Source organism: Schistocerca cancellata, chromosome 5 (assembly GCF_023864275.1).
Source record: "Schistocerca cancellata isolate TAMUIC-IGC-003103 chromosome 5, iqSchCanc2.1, whole genome shotgun sequence".
Classification (NCBI taxonomy): domain Eukaryota; kingdom Metazoa; phylum Arthropoda; class Insecta; order Orthoptera; family Acrididae; genus Schistocerca; species Schistocerca cancellata.
The window spans coordinates 243,885,669-243,908,902 of record NC_064630.1 but is presented as its reverse complement, the minus strand read 5'-3'; the positions used below and the strand labels follow the sequence as shown (position 1 = coordinate 243,908,902).

Sequence of the window (23,234 nt, the reverse complement as noted above, 5' to 3'; positions counted from 1 at the left end):
CTTTCCTGCCCCATTAATGGATCTAACATTCCAAGCTCTGGCCCATAGAATGCTTGTTTTATTTTTCCTGATGATAATATGCCTACCTGGAGATACAAATGGGGAAGTATTTATCTCTGAAATATTTTATTCAAGAGGATGCCATCATCATTTAACCATACAGTAGAGCTACGTGCTCCAGGGAAAAATAATAGCTGTAGTTTCCCCTTACTTTAAGCCATTCATAGTACCAGCGTAGGAAGGCCATGTTGCCTAATGTTACAAGACCAGACCAGTCATACATCCAGACTGGTACCCCTGCAACTACCAAATAAACTACCACTCCCTTCAGGTGCCTTAAGTTAGTCTGACCTCTCCATAGATACCACTTCATCACGAGAGCACGTAAAGTACCACTATCTGTGTTGTTGTGGCTCTCCAGAGCAATGAAGCTGCTGGAAACATCTGGATTAAAGGTGGTTTAGTTGTAGCTTTTCTTAAACTTCATACTAGATTTTACAGGTTTAACCACAGTCCATGCACACTACCCTACTGTATCTACTTACTGCTGCCAACTATTGCTCATAATTGCTGCGATTGTGCCTTTGTTACTGCCATGTCAACTTTGTACCTTAAGATCAGCTTTTACTTCTCCAGAACTGTGGATGACAAGCGTAATTACTAAAGCACCAATAGTTAGCCACAGCTCCATTCAACCTGGCTGCCTCATAGCATCCAACATGAAGAAAGTGCACACAGTCTTCACACTAAATGAAATGGGAAGCCATTGCGTGGGAGAGATTTGTAAACTAGCTACAGATTAAGTGATTTTGTGAGATAAGAAACATCTGCGGTGATTTCATTGAGCTCTGGACCAACACAGATGTCAGTGCAGAATGTTTCTGTGGGTGTCACTCCTGAAGTCAGAGAAATTGAACTCACAAATCCTCAGGAAACCACAACAATAGCTAATTGATTCCTTGGGAAACTGTAGCTACTGACAGAAAGTCTTCACACTTTTAACAATTTATGACTATTCTGAGGCAGATTCCACAATGTGTCCAATGTGAGGATATTTTTTAATCCAAGCATCTTATTTAGTGATAGTTCTTTAATGAAGAATGGGGATTATGTGACTTTTGCAGTGTATTTATTCAAAAATACTGATTATAGATGTTTATTTTATAGAAGAAACATGTTTGTGATGAATAAGTGCCACTGATTAGTTAAATGTAGGTAGTGAAAACGTTTTTCAACAACATATGACAGATTGAAATTATATTGAGTTGCGTTTGCTACACAAATAAGAGCAAACCAATATATTAGAAAGTAGCACAGATTATTTATTTTCTTCTCATTTGATGTTTTCCACTAGAGGTTAGCTGTTTTTTTCCTTCTAGTGTCTTTGTTACACCAGTTGAAAGCTGTTGACCCCTTCTCATCCCTTTCTTGATCAATATATAATCCCCATGCCAAGATGGCCATGCCCTTTTAGTTCTTCTCAGGACCCACATTAACATCATCTTAGGTCACCTACGATTACTCATTATTTTATTGTGACCAAGCCACTGAAGAGTTTTATTCCTTATGGACTGTATCACTTCCATTTTTCTAACTTGTTTTGATCACAAATGACCTGCAAGCATCTTCTCATAAAATCAGTTCCATTGTCCTGATCTTGCCTTTCTTTCATTTGTAAGTGTCCCATCTCTGCACCATAAGTAATTATCAAGATCACATAACTAATGAGGAGGTATTGAATAGAATTGGGGAGAAGAGAAATTTGTGGCACAACTTGACTAGAAGAAGGGATCGGTTGATAGGACATGTTCTGAGGTATCAAGAGATCACCAATTTAGTATTGGAGGGCAGTGTGGAGAGTAAAAATTGTAGAGGGAGACAGAGAGATGAATACACTAAGCAGATTCAGAAGGATGTAGGTTGCATAGGTACTGGGAGATGAAGAAGCTTGCACAGGATAGAGTAGCATGGAAAGCTGCATCAAACCCATCTCTGGACTGAAGACCACAACAACAACAAGTAATTATATCCTCAATAATACTATAGAGTGCCCTTTCTTTGGTCTGTTGACTACTATTATCATTCCAGATCAGTCCATGTAGGAACTTCATTGCTTGTTTACCCATTGCTACTGTGCTCTCAGTAATTTTGTCACATGTGCTGTCACTGGATCACTGGATATAACAGAACCTAAATATTTAAAATTGTCACATTAAAAAAAATAATCTTTGAGAATTAAGTCCATTCCTTGTTTGAAATTACAATGAAATGAACACCCTTAGCTGCTTACAGGCGTTGACATACGTCAACGGGGACAGATGAAAATGTATGCCCCGACCGGGACTTGAACCCGGGATCTCCTGCTTACATGGCAGACGCTCTGTCCATCTGAGCCACCGAGGACACAGAGAATAGGGTGACTGCAGGGATTTATCTCTGGCATGCTTCCCGCAAAACCCACATTCTCAACGTATTGTCCCGCACTACATTCATAGTGTCCCCGCCCATTATACTCATTACTCGTGACACGTTGCCGATTCCCGTAAGAGTTCAGGCACTGTTTGTGCATTCGTACAGAGGAAGAAGATGGTCAAGTGGCCGGTGAGCCTTAACTATATATATACTAAGATGGTATCTGTTCTTTCGGACATGTCCAAAGGAACAGATACCATCTTAGTATACTTTCCTTGTTTACCAATACCCATCAATCTGTCTTTTTGAAATTAATTTTTTGACCCCATCTTGTGTATTCTTTCGACAGTTTATCCAACATATATTCCATGTCTTACCTGCTGTTTCTAAATTTGTTTGATCATCTGCGAAAAGCAGTTGCTCTTGCTTCTGTCTCTTTGTACATTCTCATAACTATATTAATCCATTTGTCCTGTACTTTTAGTCTGTTCATCTCTTCCTGGCATGTGCAGTCTCAGATCTTGATACTTATTGAATGCTTTTTCTGATACCAAAAAAATTGTTTACATTTCCCAGTTACTAGTTTGTTCTTTCCTGCTGATAATTTAAGACAGTGGATGTTACCCACGCATGACCTACCAGCCCTCCTTAAACCACTTTATTCCTCTAAGAAATTTGTCATATTCTCTTAAGCCTTTTTCGTAAGAATACTAGAAAAAAGTTTTGCTACTGAGGTATTACACTAATTCCCCTGCAATTTGAACAAGACTTTTTGTCTCCCTTTCTTATAGATGTTACAGTACATATTGCCCTCTCTAAATATATCCTCCCCCTGCTCTATTTTGTAAAAAAGGACACATAAATATTCTACTATCTTTTCACCTCCTTATTTCAAGAGTTCCATTCTAACATTTCCATGATTAGGAGCCTTGTTACTTTTTGCGTTCTGTAGAGCTTCCTTCACATCTTCCCTTTTACTTCCTTCTCTGTCTTCTCACTTTTTAAAATCACCCCATTTGTCATAGACTGCTGTCTGTATTCTTGTGATAATCCAGTCTAAGGTTTGTTAATTTTATCCTCTAAAATCTAAATGAATTAAAAGCTTGTAACTCCTCTGGATAAATAGCTTTTTATAAAATATTGGCTATTTTTAACAACAGCAATGCAGTATTTAGCTTTGCTATTTTTGGAAATTGGACTATTATCAGTAATTGACAAGAGCATAACTCTCCCTTCCCACCCTTAAAAAAAATTGATAAAAGTGTGCATGAAGTACAAAAATTTTAGTAGACATAGCAGTGACTGTCAGATGGTTGTGCTTCAGTTTTCTAATGTGTATCTGCTATAGCACTGCATGTGATACTTGAATATGCACCTTAACATCAGGCTGCTGGTGTATTACACTTTGAATATTCCTCCGATGGCATCTGTGTGAGCCAGCCACCAGAGGCTACCTGCAGTGGGCCACATGACGTGTGCACATCACATGGCATCCATCATGCCATCTACCAGAGCTTTCCTCTTTATAAGTGCAATGCAACAGGCACTGGCCCTTGTATTGTGTTCATACTTCTTTTCAGGAACTGTTTTTATCCATACCTAGATTGTTTCTGTGTTTGTGTCTACATTCTCAACTGTTTCTCGCTTGTATCTGGAAGAAGAATAAACTTTAGTTCATTGTGCCCCCGGTGTTGAATGTGTCTTACAGTATGATGTGGTATCGATTAAATGTTAATATGTAGGCTACTCTGTAAACTCACCTGTGTTTTTAACAACCTGCACTGATCATTAAAAATTTTAATTGTAAAACTAACTATGTCTATTTTAATGAGAGCTAATATGAAGACATTCTAACTATCTATGTATCTTATATTCTGGGACATTACATATAAAGTAAATAATGTCTTTATTAAGTAGAAGCTAACAGTAAAAATTCTGTGAAGAGCAGATAACCATACCTCTTGCAGAAGCCTTTTTAAGAATCTTGGAATTCTTACACTCAACTCTCACTACATTAACTCCTTAACATTTTTGCTGCTGATAATAAAATAAATTTCTGCCATACTGATTTACACAGTCACAATACAAGACACAGAAATAATTTTCATGTAGACTTTGCTTCCCTATCTAGGATTCAGAACTGAGTCATGTGCTCTAGTAGGAAGATATTCAGCAATCTCCAATCCAGGATAAAGCAACAAATTGGGAATACCTGTCAGTTCAAAGGGATGTTAAAACCATATCTCCTTAACCACTGTTTCCACTAATTATCTCAATATATAGATTCAGGAACTGAAAAGTTCTGTTAGCTTCATGGTAAGTATCAGAGTTCATTGTAAAGCTGCAAGTAAATGTACTGTAAACAGAACTCAGTATTCACAGATGTAGTATATATTCTCTTTGAAAGATAACATTGTTATTAAGTAAATATTAAGTGATAGCAGATAAACAGCAGCTCTGTAGTATAGCTGAGGAGGGATCAGTTTTTTTAAAGTAACAGCTTTCTTTTTAATTTAGTCAATTACATTTAGCTGCTTTAAGTGTGAATTACATTAAGCATTATAGTAACAGTTTATAGTTAAAACAGCATATAGTTTAAGTTTCTGAGTTCCTTGTCTTTTGTTGATGTATACTTTGATTTGCCCCTCATCCTTGAAACTTCTCATTCTTTATGCGATCAACAGGAGGGGGGCGGGGGGGTGGAAACTGGATGGAATGAATGAATGAATCAATCGATCAATCAGTACCATAACAGCATCTTGATCATTCTCCCAGAGATAGCAGTACTGCTAATGATGGATTACCTTGGCATCCTCCCAGTTCTGAACTGGTAGAAGTCATAATATTTCTGACTGTTGGCATGTTGTTTCTGGATCTTACATTAGATGATTTCAGTTTCACTTAAACAAAATATTTAAACATTTATTAATTCTGTGAGTCACTTCTACAATTATGTAGAAACTTGCTACAAACCACAATGCAAAGGCATTGTGCTACTCTGCATAAAGGAAGTGGGATTCGCTTTTTCTTGCATCAGTTTGTGGCTTCCTACTCTCATCACAGCTTTCTATGACATCAGCCATGTTAAAGTGGAAGCACCATACATTTTCTGAATATTAGACGGCGCTCACAAAGACATTCTCTGATGGCCCCATTATCTCACTTTCTTTTGAGTTTGTTTCCTCACATTCACTAACTGGTCATCTAGATATTTTCTGAAGCTCACTTGCACCTGTGTTTGGCTTAATAACATAGTAATTAAATTCCCTGGGAGATTAAAACAGTGCATCAGTCTGGGACTCAAACCAAGATGCTTGCCTTGTGAAATATTTTCCTAGAAACAACCCTCTACAGTGTGACTAATCCACTGCACTAGATTTATCTCAGGTCCAAACTCATACAACAGACTACTGCATATAATTAATGAGATAAATGTACACTCTCATCAGAAATGTGAAGTAACTCAAAGGAGACGAGGAAACAAAATGAAACTTCATGGGTCGAGAGAGTACGTGCAGTTGTTTCAGTGGTTATACAACTGAGTGAAAATTTCAAAGTACTTGGCCATAAGAGTCCACTTATCAGTATGATACTGCACACCTCTGGCCTGAATGCATTCACCGATTTGTTTGGGATGGGTGTCATAATGCTGTTGTATCTTCTTCTGAGGCAAGCTGGCCCACAACTGTTCTAACTGTCCTTGATATCACCTATACTGCACCGAGATGGTTCCATACATTCTATCAGGATTAGATCGTGGGATCTTGGTGATCATGAGAGTTCCTCAACACCACACAGACAGTTCATAAAGACATGTTTCATGTGTGGAGGAGCATTGTCCTGTTGAAAATTGGCACCATGTTACTTTCGCATGAGAGTAAACGTATGAGGACGCAGGATGTTGGTGACATACCATTGGGCCATCAGAGTTCCATCAATCAGTACCAGCTGTCAACTGAACTCATACCTGGTGGCTCCCTACACCATGATGCTAGGAGGAACACTCCTGCATCTCTCCAAAACATTGGAAGAATGGGACCTCTCGTCAGGTCATCACCATACTCACTGACAATGGTCATCTGGGACAGTGCAGAACTGTTATTCATTACTGAACACTATGTAATTCCATTCAACCGTTGTCCATGCTTTCCAGTCATGACACCATTTCAGAGGTAGCCATTTGTGTTGTTGTGTTAATGGCAGCCTATGCATGGGATGGTAGTTCCCTAGTCCAGCTCCTACTAATCTCTCACCAGGGGGTGGGGCACAACAGAATGTTGCACAGAGTCCATTACTTGTTCCTTGATGGCAGACACAGATGTAAAGGGTTGTGCACAATACAGGAATCATCCCGTATTATGGTCATATTTGGTTGAGCAGAGCCTTGACAATGAGTGTGCCTGCTCTCCTGTTTGAGGCAATCCAACTTCAGGCCATTGTCACATCTGAACGCCCTGAAAATATGGATATTGCATGATTTGAGCAGCTGACAAAATGGAGACCAACAATAAGGCTACTTTCAAACTCATGTCAGGCACTAGTAATACTGTCTCATTTGAGTACGCAGCAGTTCTGTGTCCTTCATGACAATCAGTCAACATTTGATGCTATTCGCACCTACACTATGCTATCAGGCTCATTAACAATGCTAAGAATGAAAAAAACTAATGCACTCTGGTGGATATTGTACCTGTTACAGAGAATTACAACTTTAATCATTTACATACCTGCCAATGGCGTGTACATATACAAAGTTGCATTGACATCTGGCAATGTCTTGTGGCTGCTTAACGTCTAGTATCAGGCACTGTAGATGAACAAGTAAAGCAAATCCTTTCTTCCAGGAATGACAGTTCGACAAGGTATGGAAGATACTTTCTGAGATGTTTGAAATATAGCTGAGAGGTACTAGGAGAAGTGTATCTGCAGGGGTGAGTTGTGAGCTGTGCATGAATAGCTCAGTTGCTAAGTCAAGATTTTGTTTTTGAGTCCCCTATTAGCATAGATTTAACATACCAGGAAGCTGAGGGATTAACTCCAGAAACAAAGCATATTTTTCTTGCTTTTAATTTCCACTCAGTTAATCAACCAAAGTACTTTCAATAATAGGTGTGATGCAGAGTATGTGCAGTGGTATGTGTGTGTGTGTGTGTGTGTGTGTGTGTGTGTGTGTGTGTGTGAGTGTGAAAAGGGGCCACTTGGTGGTTATTGAGATATTAATGTTTTAGTTCTCTATGACATGATTTAGTTCTCTATAACACAGTGTGGTTTCAGTCGCCTGAGACTGCAGTCGTGTGTGTGAGTTGCATTTGCGTGAGTGTGTGTGTGTGTGCATGTGTGTGTCTATTGTTGACAAATGCCATTAGCTGAAAGCTATAAGTGTGAAATTCTTTTTGTTGTGCCTATCTGTGACTCAGCATCTCTGCTATATGGTGAGTAGCAACTTTCCTTCTCATATTGTTTCATTCCAGCCTGGATTTTCCATTGTTTGAGTTTTGTAGATTAGCGCGCTCAAACAGACAGGCATGATGGCTTTACAGTTTTACTATTAGTGTAGAGGTACTGCAAGGCCACTGTTTAACCTAAGTAATTTATTATTCTTATTTATCAGTACCATGTTCCAATTCAATGTCTAAGATCATTGTACACTTCATTATCCAGAATGATAAACATTTTTACACAGCAGGGCATACATTTGACTGTAAGATTTGCATTGTTTGCTCAGCAAACTGTATTTTTGTATTTCATAATCTAATCACTGCCAAGGGTTGCAGCCAAACTCAAAGAGTTTTTTGTAGCCAATGGGAGAATATTTAGAGGTATCCAATAAAAAGGTGTTACTTTTGAATGTGGAAAAATAAATCATTTGATACTATTTCCAGAAAATAGCAATAATTTTATATTATTCTCAGGCTATTTGTGGTTTTGCTGGATTGTGAGTGGTTGCCTTGAATTTCCACCATCACACTTTCCAATTTTTCTATGTTATTTGAGTGAAGACTGATGACAGACTGATATGAAGTGCAGCCCATGTTCTAGGTTACGATGGAATATTGCGGTATTACTCATTACCACACTGCACCCAGCAAGGTCAGATAGCACCCTATTTGGCTTGCAGCAATTTTCATGTGTCATTTTGTGATTCCAATGACTTTGTAAATTTAGGGGCACAGTAATAATTAAGAATTATAATGAAGAGCGTATCCAGAATCTGAGCTGATGCTGAGGGTGGGGGACCTCATATGTCTTTGGATAAATGGTGTGGAGGAAACAAAGTACAATTTTTTACAGGATAAAACTCAAACCTACCAAAAAACTGTTTATGGATCACCAAATATATTAAAGCTACCACTTGATAATAGATATGTGGATTTTCTGTTGATGTTGACAAGTTTCTGGATAGAACTAACCCACAGCTATAATCAAACACTCTCTATTCATACATCATAACCAGAAAATCAGATACACTGAGCAAAAACAAACACAGTCCAAAATAACAACCAAAGCCCACTGAACCTGAAGGTAGAACACTCCTTTGTAGTAACCAGAACCAACAGCGGGAACGCTTTGGGCTGCGGATTGGAGCCGCCAGGCGGGAAAGCCGCCAGCGGTGGAGCACGCACCACCGGGTAAACACAGGACAAGTCGGACGACAGACCAACGACAACTGACAACAACCGACCACGACCGACTATGAGCGACACAACAAGGAAGAGATAAACAACGGAGGCTTGTGGAAACCACAACACCAAACACCAAACGTAAATCCACTCGGAACCAGAGTCAACAACGAACAACGACCAGAACGCAGTACCGCCGAGATAGAAACGAAATCCAGAGTGAGTACCAGACTGGCTGGACTAGGGCGGAGCGGGTCCCTATATATGAAACCGGAGGGTGCGGCTATTGGCCGCTGTCTGCACGTGGCGTAGCGGTGGCACCCTCGCTGCAAGAGAGCCGCTGCACGGAATAGCTGCCGCGGAGATGGAGCCCTCTATGGGCTGACCACGTCCATTTGTTCTGCCGCGTGTTCGACTTCCACGGCGGAAGGTACTAGATCCTTGTTCAAGAGTCATCGGCAATCAATGGTTGCCACAGATACCTACTGTGTGTTTCTAAACTGCTCATATATCATAACAAACAGCTGCCTACCCCACTGACTGTAATGGTGCTTTCATAAAAAATAACAGACAATCAACTGTGAGTTCTCAATGGTGGAAATTACCACTGTTTATAGTTCAAGACTGGTGATCAAGAAAGAGCAATACCTGCTACAGGAACTTGTAGACATGAATTTAGTATATAGTGGGGCAGGATGTAGTGCATGGAAAGTGAGATGAAAAGTACAGACAAAATGTTTCCACAACAGTGATCATACTAATTAGAACAAATTTATTACAGTGGGTAGGGACCTATGAGAAACAATGCCATACATGTAGACAAAAAATTTTCTTCACATTGTAACTTGGGGAGCTATATTGGGATAGTAACAGAGAAGATTGATCAATAAGTACCTGTTACCTTATCCCTGAAATGCACTCTTTAGATAACACAGTGTCAAGAGTGTCATGTTACCCCTCCCCTGACTGTGGTATAAGTGATTCATTTAGTATGTCTGCCTCCTGAAAATGGAGCTGTACCAAATCATAAGAAGAGGTAAAAAGTACTTATGGTATTGAAATGAAAGGCCAGAAAGTGATTGGAAAGAAGGGAATACTGGTGGAGTAGCAGTTACATGCCTTTCATAATCAGTGTGAGCAGGTAATGGCGTTAAGTGATTTTCAATCAAGCTTTCAGTTCTGACAATGTATTATGTTGAAGGCATGCATTAAGACTGGTGATCATCATTTGAAACTCAGGCTGTATGGTTAAGTTGTTGTTGTAGGATGCAAGATGTTTATGTCAATGAGAAACTAAGTCTTCATTTACGACCATTAGTCCGTCACTGCAAAGCACTCAGAGTGGGATACTGAAACATCTGTATTATTTTATTCTAAGGTCCATTTCATTCTTACTTGGCACTGTATACACAACCATACTGTTGAAAGTCATACACTACGCGTAAATTTCATGTATAGTACAGGGTGGGGCACGATAAGTCACCTGATTGAATTTTAATCCTACGTATACTATTGGGGCAATAGCTTTCAAATTGAGTGCTCAGCTTCATGCAGTTCTTGGAAATTACACCAGATTTTGCTGCAAGCTCATTGCTTCCATAGGAGACCGCCATTTCAGTTTGCTGTGATGGCAGACAAAGGACAGTTGACCGTCGCACAAAAGACGAAGATTGTGTTAGTGTTCATGGCGACAAACAGCATTACATTGATACAGAGAAGGTTTTGTGCTCATTTTGGCACATGGTGGGCTCCCAGCCCTCAGGCAACATGTAGATTACATCAAAAATTTGAAGGTACTGGATCTGTTTTGGAATGTCAGCAGCCACTTGCACATATCATATGTTTGCTGTGAAACATTGAAGCAGTTCAAGTGGCTTTGACTCATAGTGTGAGTAAATCAACAAGAAGAGCCAGTGCCAAGTTGGGAATTTCACACCGATCTGTACAAAGACTTATTTAATCTGACCTTCGCTCGTATCCATACAAGATGACCATGGCACATAAGCTTACTGCGAGAGATAAGGAGCAGAGACTGCAGTTTGCAAGGTGGGTAATGTAGCAAGACCAAGAGGCAGTGCTACACAACACATGGTTTCCTGACGAATATTTTTTTTTTATGTGAACAATGTTGTGAACAAACAGAAAGTTTGATTCTGGGCACGTCAACCTCCATGAATAATCCACACGGAAGACACCTACGGAGAGAAAGTGTTGGTGTGGGTTGCGATGTCAAACCATGGAATCATCAGTCCGTTCTTCTTCGATGCTACAGTAACCGGTGAACACTATTTACGCATGCTGTGAAACCAGTTCTTTCCTCAACTCATGGCCTCATGTCTTCCATTGCAGACACAATGGGTCATGCAGGATGGAGCACGCTCCCATACTGCCAATGTTGTGCTTTATTTCCTACACGTAAGATGTGGCCTTAGGGTATTTTCAAACAGATTTCCAGAACATTATGCAGGAAGAGGAATGTGGCTGCCCCACAGCCCAGACATTAACCCATGTGACTTCTTCCTTTGGGGTTCCTTAAAGAGAAGGTATACTACAGAAAACCTGAAAATGCCGTGCAACTTAGGACCATCATTGTGGAGTTAGGCCACACCATTCAAGAAGATTTGTGTTGGAGAGTCCTCACAAATGCACATGTGTGACTTGGAGAAGTTGTAAACCAAAACTGTGGTCATATTGAACATGTGATTCATTAGGTTGTATTTCCAATCAGTATTCTTTACTTCTACATCAATAAATTACAAATCTTGTCAACAAAAAATGTGTTATTGATGAAACAAGTCAGGTGACCCTGTAGTTCTGTTAATATAACTGAAAATATTAATGGAAAATGTGCCAATTGTAAGAAACTAATCATTGTAACCATTTACTTTCTTAAAAAAAAGAATAGTTTACCCTTTGAATGTATATTACTCTATTTTTCTTCTGTACTATCTAGATTTCAGCTTTTACACCATTATCAAGCACATTGCTACAAGTTCTTAGACCATTAACATGTCATATCTGGTAAAATCAGCACAAAGCTGGCTGTTTATTCTTTAAAAAATACTACAAGTCTGCGGCTCAGTGTCATCAAAAACTTTTCAAGCATTTACTGTTATGCATAGTGGCAAAACTAACCAAAGAAAGGAGTACGGAAGGAAGAAAACGGATATTTGAAATCACATGTGTGACAGCCATGTTACCTTATGATCTGCTGAACAGAACTGAATTAGCATATTCAGATGACTACTGCTATAAAAAAATATGTTACTAAATGTATCATTTGTAGAAAGTGTAAAACAGTGTGTCATTATTCCTGTGTAAATTCCAGTCACAATTTTCCACATCTTTCTAGCATGAGCCATGCCATCCGAATGGAATACAGCAGATATGGAGCTGTTGGATGCTCCTACTGCAGTAGATGTGTCGTGTGGGGTATTTTTTACAGAGGGATCTTATGTCACTCAGTAAACACTGTCAGTATTAGCTTTCTGGTCAAAATTGACAAACTGTGGTGGGTGCACATTATATGCTGGCATGTAAATTAGCTGGCAATGACATCATGAGAGCATCAGTGAGCTCAGTGACCAATTAATTGTTCCATGTGTAAAGTTTTCAAATTCTGAGTTTCCTGAACACTGAACTTGTGCAAAGACAGGGTCTGTGGAATTCTCTGTTTTCATCGGAAAACATGTTATAGTACCACACAGTGTGCTTTTGTATGTCCTTAACTTTCATTTTATTGTTAGTATTGATTTTATGGGGCATTTCAAAGGATACATGAGGGTTTTATGACCACTCATAAGTCATGAATGGAGTCTTGGTACACGAATAATACACCAGAGGTGCCGCAGTAGCCACACCTACCATGATCAGTCAACTGAAACAACAAAATCATCCATGCAAAAGCACCTTAAAATCTTTGAGACTTGAATGGCAATCTTCAAGGCTTCCACAATGTGTGGTTCATTCCATTTTCTTTTCTTTTAATTATGTTTCTTTAATTTCTTGTCATTGGTATAGATGTCATTTGATAAATTGACAGTATATGTTAATTTGTTTACTGGTAGTGAAAGAATGGCCCATTTTATGGGGCAAACCTATAGAGAAATACAAGGATACTATACATATGAAAAATATGGGGACTGATGTGTTCAAGGAACTGAATAGATCACTTAAAATGATTTATTGTACCATTTTCAAAAAGATGTTTACATTAAATAAAGTAATAACAATCTTCCCAAAAACTGTGTTTGAGAAAGTTGCCAATTTATGTCCCAACTTACCTCAAAAATAATCCCTTGTCATGCGCCTCAAGAAAGTACAATTTATCTTGCTTCTTTTTATCTATTTTTCTTTAACCATATTAAAAGTTAAAACATTAAATTTTGCTTTTGGAATTACTGAATTATTCATTTGCAGAATCCACACCAGCTTTTGAAATTTCCTGGCAGATTAAAACTGTGTGCCGGACTGAGACTCGAATTTGGGACCTTTGCCTTTCACGGACAAGTGCACTGCCATCTGGACTACCCAAACACAACTCATGACCCGTCCTCAAAGCCTTACTTCCACCAGTACCTCGTCTCCTACCTTCCAAACTTCACAGAAGCTCTCCTGCCAACCTTACAGAACTAGCACTGCTGGAAGAAAGGATATTGTGGAGACATGGCTTATCCACAGCCTTTGGGATCTTTCCAGAATGAAATTTTCACTCTTCAGCAGAGTGTACACTGATATGAAACTTCCTGACAGATTAAAACTGTGTTGGACCGAGATTTGAACTCTGGGCCTTTAGTCATGCTTGGGTAGCGCAGATGGTAGAGCACTTGTCCACAAAAGGCAAAGGTCCCAAGTTTGAGTCTTTGTCCAGCACACAGCTTTAATCTGCCAGGAAGTTTCATATCAAACTCCACTGCAGAGTAAAAATTTCATTCTGGAAACATTCCCCAGGCTGTGACAAAGCCATGTCTCTGCAATATTCTTTCTTCCAGGAGGTGGGTTCCATAAGGTTGGCAGGAGAGCTTCTGTGAAGATTGGAACTGCTACTACAACATGCTGTGAACAAGGTAATGAGTAGACAGCCAAAGGACAAGTGTGAAATGGACCTATGAGGTTGGTTCACATTACATCAGCAACTTAGTTAAGTTTTGAGTGACTAAGCATGTATGGACAACATTCTGTAGGCAAGCAGTTTAGTATAATGGTCTAGTGGGCGAGATCCAGAAAGTTGGATAGTCATCAATCAAGTACCTCCCCCGCCCCCTCCCCCCAACTCACTCACCACTGTTTGAAAACCATCTTTTTAACAGAATGCAGATTGTCTTCATACTGCTCTATTTTGTGGTCATTGGTTTCTTGTAGATTGGTAACATGGCTCATTGGATTGATTATAGAACAATCAAGTTTGTTACTACTTACAAAGCACAGAAGTGCTTTTAGAATGTATAACATCCCCTGTACAGAGATCAACCAAGGTAACATCAGTCACTGAGTTGGGAAAGGCAGTGACAATACCAGGGCTTTGAGGGCAGGAGTAAAACAGGAAGTAAAACGCATCAGTTTATTAATACAGAAGCAGTTGATTTCTCAAGCTAAAAGATATATGTCATGTTCCTTAAACTGAAAACAGTAGAAGGAAGGCACCACACTGCCTGCACTTTTGTTGCTGTAGGTCTTTTTTTTAATCTTAGATGAGTATTCGTACATTGGATTTTAGATCATGCATTTCCTAATAGAAAATTGAAGCAACTTTCTGATAAAGTCAGTGCTGAAAATTAGTCTGCTGGGTCTTCAACTGTGAGCTCTCTGAAAGTGCGTTTACACTATGCAAAAAAAGAAAGAAAAACCTTATGCAACAATTTTACAAGGCAATTCTCATACAGTGTAATTTGGTCACTATTGGAAAGGCGTGCATCAAAGAGCCTCTCTTGTCTTGTAAACACTGTCACTTGTTCTGCGAGATTATGAACTTGGTCTATATGAGATTGTGAACCAGGAGAAAATAGCAATCCCCAGGAACTGTACAATGCCAATTACCTTATTAGGGATCCCAAAGAAAAAGCCCATCACAATACATTTATCAGTTTTATTCCCATTTATTAATAAAAACAAAACTTGTTAATAGGGAGTGAGAATGGGTATGAACCAAAACGGCTTTGCCAAAAGTACTTTGACTTTCTAAAGAACACAGATAACCCAAATGCAATGTTAGAAACAGCTGGAAGCAAAGTAAGTATGTTCTTTAATCAACATCTGTTTTTCCATGGCTCTGTAAGTGGTGTCCCTATTTCATTTTCTTTTCCTTTTTCATCGCCATGAGGATGAATGCTGGTGCTGCAGCCAAAGATATGACAGAACATGTAGCTGTGTTTGTCTCACTCTAACAGTTCACCCATTTCATGCCTGTTTTTTGCAACCAGCTGTTTGGGAGACAAATCTGTTGTAATGTTAACACACCTAAGAAGCCCACTGGATGCTCCATGCTCCATCAAATCCATTCTACTAATTAATTTTAAGGGCATTTTCTCTTCTTTAGATTCCCCTTTCAAGGTATGCTTTGCTGCCAGAAATCGTGCTCGAGTCACCTGTGCTCTCTGAATCACCATGCACACACAACATAATCCCAGGAATGCAACTTAATCCTGCCACTGTAGAGGAAATTAAAAAATCAATCAAGTCACTAAAATTAAGAATTCTGCAGGGATAGATAATGTGTGTAATAATTTATTGAAGCATTCTTGCTTGTAGATAAGTGTCATTCTCTTAGTATTGTGAATGCTTCGCATCCATAAGTTTCTGTTACCACCCACTTTGAATACTGATTTTTGATTTGCTTCTGTAAAGGAAGAGAGTGGTCTGTTTGAGAGCTCTTCAAGCTCTTTAAGCCATAGGTTTTACATTTGTTTTTATGGTATTTTTATATTTTCAGTTTACATTTTTTTTTTTTTTTTTTAAATCGAAATTTCACCAATTTGCATTCTGTTGCAATGGAATGTTATATTCTAATTACACAAATATTTACTGATTTTTTGCAATAGTTTATTTTGACAATTCTTTTGATTACATAATCCGATATATATTGCACCACAGCAACTACAGACAAATCCAGGAGATACTTAACAAAGCTAGAATGGTGAATGGGCACTGGAGAGTCAAAACAAACCCAAATAAAACACAAATGGTCTCATTGTGATACTTGTGCATGATTAATAAGAAGCACCAGGAAGATACAAACATCCAACTCTCACTCTGGAACAGCCCACTGAGAATCAACAACATAGCATGATATCTAGGAATCTGTCTGGACAAAAACCTAAACTGGAAAACACACTTAAAATTTGTAATAAAAAAACACAAAACTGTAAGCACTGACAAGGAAAGTCCAAGATGGATAATGCTGATGAAAATATAGACCAACACTGCACACCTAAAAAACCTTAATACGGCCAGTGCTAGAATTTGGAGCAACCATCATGGGAGGCATGACCGAGACTGTAGCAAACTATTTGCAACAGAAAAGTGCCTGATGAGAAGTTCTCAGAGAGAAGTGTCTTAGCCATTTGAAGTAAAAACTAGTGTTAGGCAAGGGCTTTGTTTATCACCTTTACTGTTTACCCACATTCTAGAAAAAATAGTAAGTATCTGGAAAAAATCACAAAACTGAGCAATAATTCTAGGATGGAAAACAAATGGAATTAATGTTAACTGTGTGGCTATTGTGATTCGTTCATAAAATTTGACACATCCAGTTATTAAAATAGATGTGGAAGAAATAGCAAATATAACTGTTCTCAAAATATCAGCTGAAAAACAAAATTCGTGACAAACATAAAAAATGCACCAAAATTCACAGAAGCACAAACAGGTAAAATAGGGCAAGTAAGTACTTTTAAATATCTTGGAAAAACTATACAACAGAATGTACTAGAAACATTTGCAGTAGATGTCAGAGTTAACAAAATGGAGAGAGCATACAGTTTGAAGAAGAATATTTACAAGAAGAAATACTTATGTAGAGAGAAAAAATGCTACTAAAACAATATCAGGTGCAGAATTATGTAACCGGAATTTCCCCATAGATGGTGTCAGCCATCAGTATAGGGCCCATGAGACCGCATCTGCAGTGCCATCTGCTTCCAGCAATGACTGACGATGAATGTCAACACACAGTTACCCTAGTTTTATACATCAGTATCTGTTTCAAACCTGCAAACATGTCGAGTTTTGTACCTATGAACTACGATTTGTGGACAGCATTGGTTTTCTGTTATCATTTGAAGAAAACTGCTGCAGAATCACATCAAATGTTTGTCAAAGCTTTCAGCGAACATGCTCTTGGGAAAACATAGTTTTTGAGTGGTTCAAAACATTCAAAAGTGGTGATTTTGACATGAGAAACACCTAGTGCTTGAAACCACCAAAAACGTTCAAAGACAACGAATTGCAGGCCTTATTGGGTGAAGATGATGCTCAGACTCAACAGGAACTCACAGAACAAATTAATGCGATGCAGAAAGCTGTTTCTCTTCAGTTGAAAGCTATGGGAAAGTGGCAGAAAGTGGGAAAATGGGTTCTGCACAAACTGAATGAAAGACAGCAAGCAATTCGAAAGACCACTTGTGAAATGTTGCTTTCCAGACACAAAAGAAAGTTGTTTCTCCATCAAATAGTGACAGGTGATGAAAAATGAATATATTTTGAGAGTCCTAAGCATCATAAATCATGGGTGAATCCAGGCAAACCATCAACATACACTGTAAGATCAAATCATTTTGGAAAGAAGACAATGCCTTGTGTTTAGTGGGATCAGAAGGGTGTCATCTATTATGAGCTGCTAAAACCTGGTGAAATTGTTAGCACTGATCGCTACCAACAGCAAATGATTGATTTAAATCGAGCATTACATGAAAAACAACTAGAATATGGAAAATGGCAACACTGAGTCATATTGCTCCATGATAACGCCCCATCACACACAGAAAAACAGGTCAGGGGAAAGATCGAGGCATCCAGTTGGGAAATAATAGGGCATGCAGCTTATTCTCCAGACTTGACTCCTGATTATTACTGTTTGCATCACTGGTACACTCTCTCACTGAACAACTTTTCAGTTTGTATGAAAATGTATGAAAATGTATGAAAATGGCTTGCTGACTGGTTCGCTTCAAAAGAAGAACTGTTTTTTTGGCATGCTTTCATAGCCTGCTGGAGAGGCAGGAGAAATGTACAAATAGCGATGAAGATTATTTTGAATAAAATATTTTTTATCAGCTTCAAACAACAGGCGTGTAATTAATTTTTGCAACCAAATTCTGGTTTCATACTTCTACACCTGGTATACTGCAGTGGCATGATCAGAATGTTTATATGGATGTGAGTATCTAACAATGACCTATAAGATGGATAGAATAAAGGTACTTGAACGACAGATTATTAGAAAAATAATGGGTGCAATGCAAACTAAAGCTAGCTGGAAAATGAGAAGAAATGAGAAATCTACAAAAACATAGAGAAACTATCAGAAGTAATGGTTAAAGGAAGATAAATCTTTTTTGGACACCTCTACTGAATGAATGAGAACAGGCTAACAAAACAGATATTCCTGAATTCCTGGAAGAAGAAATTGACACTAGCATGGCTTACAGAAACCAGGAAAGAACTACAAAGAAACAATACAAAATAATTGGAAATAGCAGACAGAAACCATTTTAAGAATAAAACATTAAATTTAGGAGGCTTTCAATGCAGAAGAAATGTGAAATCAGGAACAACATAGACAGAAAAAAGGAAAAGACAACAAGGGTAAAATATGAACAAGTAATGGAAAAATATGAAACAACAACAAAGAAAGAAGAAGAATTGAAATTGTTACATGATCCCAGGTGGTCAGTATGAAGATGAAAATGAAAAGCTGATTCCCATCCGTACAACAGGTACTCTATGCAGATCACGGAGCAAGCTGTGAATGCAGTAACAAATGGTAGAATGACTATGAGAACAGCTAGGAGATGTTTTTACATTCCCATGAAAACTCTTAGCAATAAATTGAGAAACAAACACATCAACAAATTGGGTGTCCATTGGTATTTTTTGACAGGGAGGGAAATAGCTTTTTTGATCATCTCTGAACTGTATCTGTCTGAGGATTTCCATTCGACCTGCTAGACTTACAAATGATGGTAAACACCTATTTGACAGCACAGGGACATAAGTTATCTGCATTTAAAAATAATGTGTCAGGTACAGATCGGGCTCTTGGGTTTGCCAGCAAGGTGCTGATGCACCTACCAAATAGAATTCATGCTCATTCCTCCAGCACTTCTGAAAATGGGGAAATAAATTCAACATGGCAGCCTGTTCAAAAATGGTTCAAATGGATCTGTGCACTATGGGACTTAACTTCTGAGGTCATCAGTCCCCTAGAACTTAGAACTAATAAAACCTTACTAACCTAAGGACCCATGAAAACAAGACTCTATGCAAGGAGCCATCTCTAACACTACGAGTGCCGATGAACATGAGAGAGAACTCCGTGACAATGAGTGCAGACTGTCAGTCGGCAATGATTCCACATTTTTTACAAACTTTATTTTCAAATTTTAGCTAAATTTAGTTAAATTGTCATTATATTTCATCTTATTGAAGTATTATTAAATCACTAATTTCATTTAAAAGCAATAGTGTTCCACAGAGTTACCCTCACAGACTCTGGACAGCAGTACAAAAGTACTGTGTGTTCAGTGTTAGCCTGTCTAAGGGTAACTCTGAACATTGCCTTTTATTTTTATTACATATAATAAACTCACGTATCATCATTTTTTACATGAACAATCTTTTGAGGCCCCTGATACTATAGCATAGCTGCACTCATTACTTTAAAATAATAAAAACTATTTTTGCGGTAATGGAATAAAGTTTGAAAGGGTTCAGAGTAACCCAATTTTATTGCATGTGTTGTCACTGTATGTGGAGAACTTAGCACAGCAAAAGCAACCTACTATGGATGTTTTCATTCACTCCTTGAGTAGGCATTATTTTTTGGGGTGGCAAGGAGATTGGTCATTGCTCAGAAGTGAGCTACAGGAATAATACATGGATTGCACTCAAGAAATTCATGCAGAAATAATTTTCTGAAACATAAAATTCTTACAGTTTCAATGACAATACATTTTTTTCTCTTGTGTTTTGTCACTGGAAATAGAGAGCTTTTTCAGACAAGCAGTAGATTTTATGATCATAATAAACAGAGAAAGAATTATCTGTACAGTGAGAATAAAACTCTGAGCTTGGTACATAAAAGAGTCCCATATCCTGGAACAAAGGTTTTCATTATTATTGTTCTTCAAACAAAGATACAAATTAGCATCAAAATGAAGTTGAAGAACTGACTAAAAACTGTTTTTGTAGTTAAGATAAATTCTTAGGTAATTAACTAAACTAATGACATTTAATACTATAATTATTGTGATTTCAATTTTATCCAATAATATAGGATTTTAAAATTATTTACAATGGTCTGGTCACTAATAATGTTATTTACCTGACACTCTGTATCTGTTCCACTATATAGTTTTGAAGTGTCTTTAAAAATATAAATTTAACGTAATTATGAATCCAGATGTACTGTAAATATCATGCAATAGTGAAAATAATTATGCAGCAAATTAAAAAAAAGCTTGTTGCACTTTCTTCTGAGTCCATGGCAGTGAGATCTATGAAATACAAAATAAAATAAAATCACTATACAACAGTTGACATTTGAGTGCTAACCAAACTGTGTGCAGATGCATATTTACTGATTCACATTTTTCTCATTTGGTAGAGCTACATCACTCATTGACTTGCTTGATTAAATTACTGACCTAGGCTTAACCAGCATTTTAAGCCATGCAGCTACACAAAGTTGGGGTTCATCAGCTGTTGCTTCACTATGATGCTCTGCATTTGTTCCTGCTGTGTGTTTGATTTTTGATGAACTATGTTGCCTATGTTGTTTATGAGGTTTACTCTTCTGTGCTGCAAAATGACTTTTCATAATAGAAACAGAATGTTGTCCTGCAATTTTGGATTTGAATAATTCTGTACAAATAAAAGTATATACAATAGATGTAGTTTGCTTACCTTCAACAAGTTATTAGTCTTTCCTCTGGTACTATACTACTTCTGAGTTGTGTATTTTGCTTTGTTACATATGGCCTCAGTGTAGCAACTAACTAGTCAAATGATGACATTAGACATTTTTAAGTTAGTGACAAATTTTGATGGTCTTTGCCTTAATCTGTTAAAAAATTGTGAAAGAAATCCATATTTTTCATGTTAGCCCTGAATTAATTCAGTACTTTTGTTGACATCAGGTGTTTGTGTTTCCTTTACAGTATCATGGCAAAAAGCCCAATTCTGCCTTTGAATCCATTTCACAACTCCTCTTGCCACACAGATTCAGCTGTGTGTACCTGATGCAAAGTGTGTTCTAACAAATTCCAGTTTTGAGCTGTACAGAGCTCTCTTCATATTCTGACTAGAAGGGAACATACTTATCAGTCAAAATGTCTGATACTTGGATTATTTTATTTTATAAGACTTTCATTTAACCATGAAAATACGTTAGTCCTCATGATTTACCATCTTATTATTGTTGTAAACTAAATTTTGAATCTATATTTTTAAATATGGTTCATCTGAAAGTTGTATGGGCATGACTATATAGATATGATCGCTAATGTTTATTTACCCTGCTCCATAGCCAAGGTCACAAACACATGCCTTTGTGGTGGTGCTCAACTTGCAGATAAGTTGGTTCAAATTCTGATGGCAGAAAATGTTCCCTACCAGTAACTGGCCAGCAGGGAAAGAAGAGACAGTGGCATAAAGTTTATGATCACCAGACCTTGTGCTAATGTCCCAGATTGCATGCCAAACCTCTCTGCAGTGTGGACATATGACATTGTTGATTGTGAACCATCCATCAGATGGGGATGTTAAACTTGTTGGTCACCTTGTTACTATTCAGTGGGAGTAGTCTATGTGTCAGACCTGGGTTTCACCATCTCCCTTCCCCTCATCCTAACAACAGAAACACAACAAAACACAATACTACACACTTGACACTACATAACAAGTCAGAGGAAGGCAACAGCAAACCATCTTGTAGCAGTCCCTAACCCTTCCTACCTAATTAATTAAAAGGTGTAATCAAATGAAAACCTTAAATGTGTAATTAAAAGTCAACATTTCATGCCATTGTTCTGTAAGTTGGTGGTACTGTTACCAATACTGTGAGAAATGCCCTACAGATGGCAGCATGCTACAGACAAGTGAAACATGGCCATAATACCAGTTTGAAATGGTTGCCACATTTGCTGCATGCGCCAAGAAAGAACAGCATTACGTCACACATTTTCTTAGCAGTGTTGGTACGAAAGCTATTTAAATCCATTGGTGAATGAAGGACCAGTACAGTGATGCATGTCAATTATGTATCACTGCAACAAATGTATGAGTGGAGTAGGAAGTGCCTGGATTAGGCACACCACGTTGTGACACCAGAGTCAACTACTGCACTTGAAGCCATTGTGATGGAAAATTGCTGTGTGATGATAAATGAAATATTTGCAGATCTGAAAATTAGTTGTGGCTCAGCACATCACATCATTCAGGAAGTGCTTAAGTTGTTCAAATCGTCTGCAAGATGTTTGGACCACTCAAAGAGATGACGGGAGGAAAGCAGTTTCATTCTGATGAAGAGATCCAGCAGGCGTTGCATTAGTGACTGCACATACAACCAAAAGAATTTCTTTAGAAGAATCCATGCACTTCCTATACTCTGGAGGAAGTGTGTTGAATGACAGGGAGACTGCCAAAACCTGATACTCTTGTATTCCACCTTAGTTAAAAATAAAAAAAAATAAAAAAGTGTTTAAGGTTTTCATTTGACTCCTCCTCATAATTAAGGTTATGTATATGGATTATTCCTGCCATGACACATTACTGCATTGGACATGCTAACAGCAATAGTTGTTCCTTGTGAATCAATGTGTGTGAAGGGCTACATTGACCAGTTCATAAAGAGAAGATCCAGCACACCTGCAAGTTGCCTGATTCACCATTAAGATGTTTGCTTACCTTGCGTGTTGTAAAGTAGTCTTGATGTGTCAACTAGTCTCCTTCCAGTCCAAAGGTTGTGGCTCTGCACAAGCCTTTAAT

The 23,234-nt window shown here is 38.1% G+C and overlaps 1 non-coding gene across 1 annotated transcript; it reads right to left on the bottom strand.

Annotated features, from left to right (window-relative positions):
• Positions 1-2,329: 2,329 nt before the first annotated feature.
• Positions 2,330-2,403, bottom strand: Trnat-ugu (transfer RNA threonine (anticodon UGU)). Its single transcript has one exon. It is a non-coding gene; the product is annotated as a tRNA-Thr (tRNA).
• Between the last annotated feature and the right edge of the window lie 20,831 nt (positions 2,404-23,234).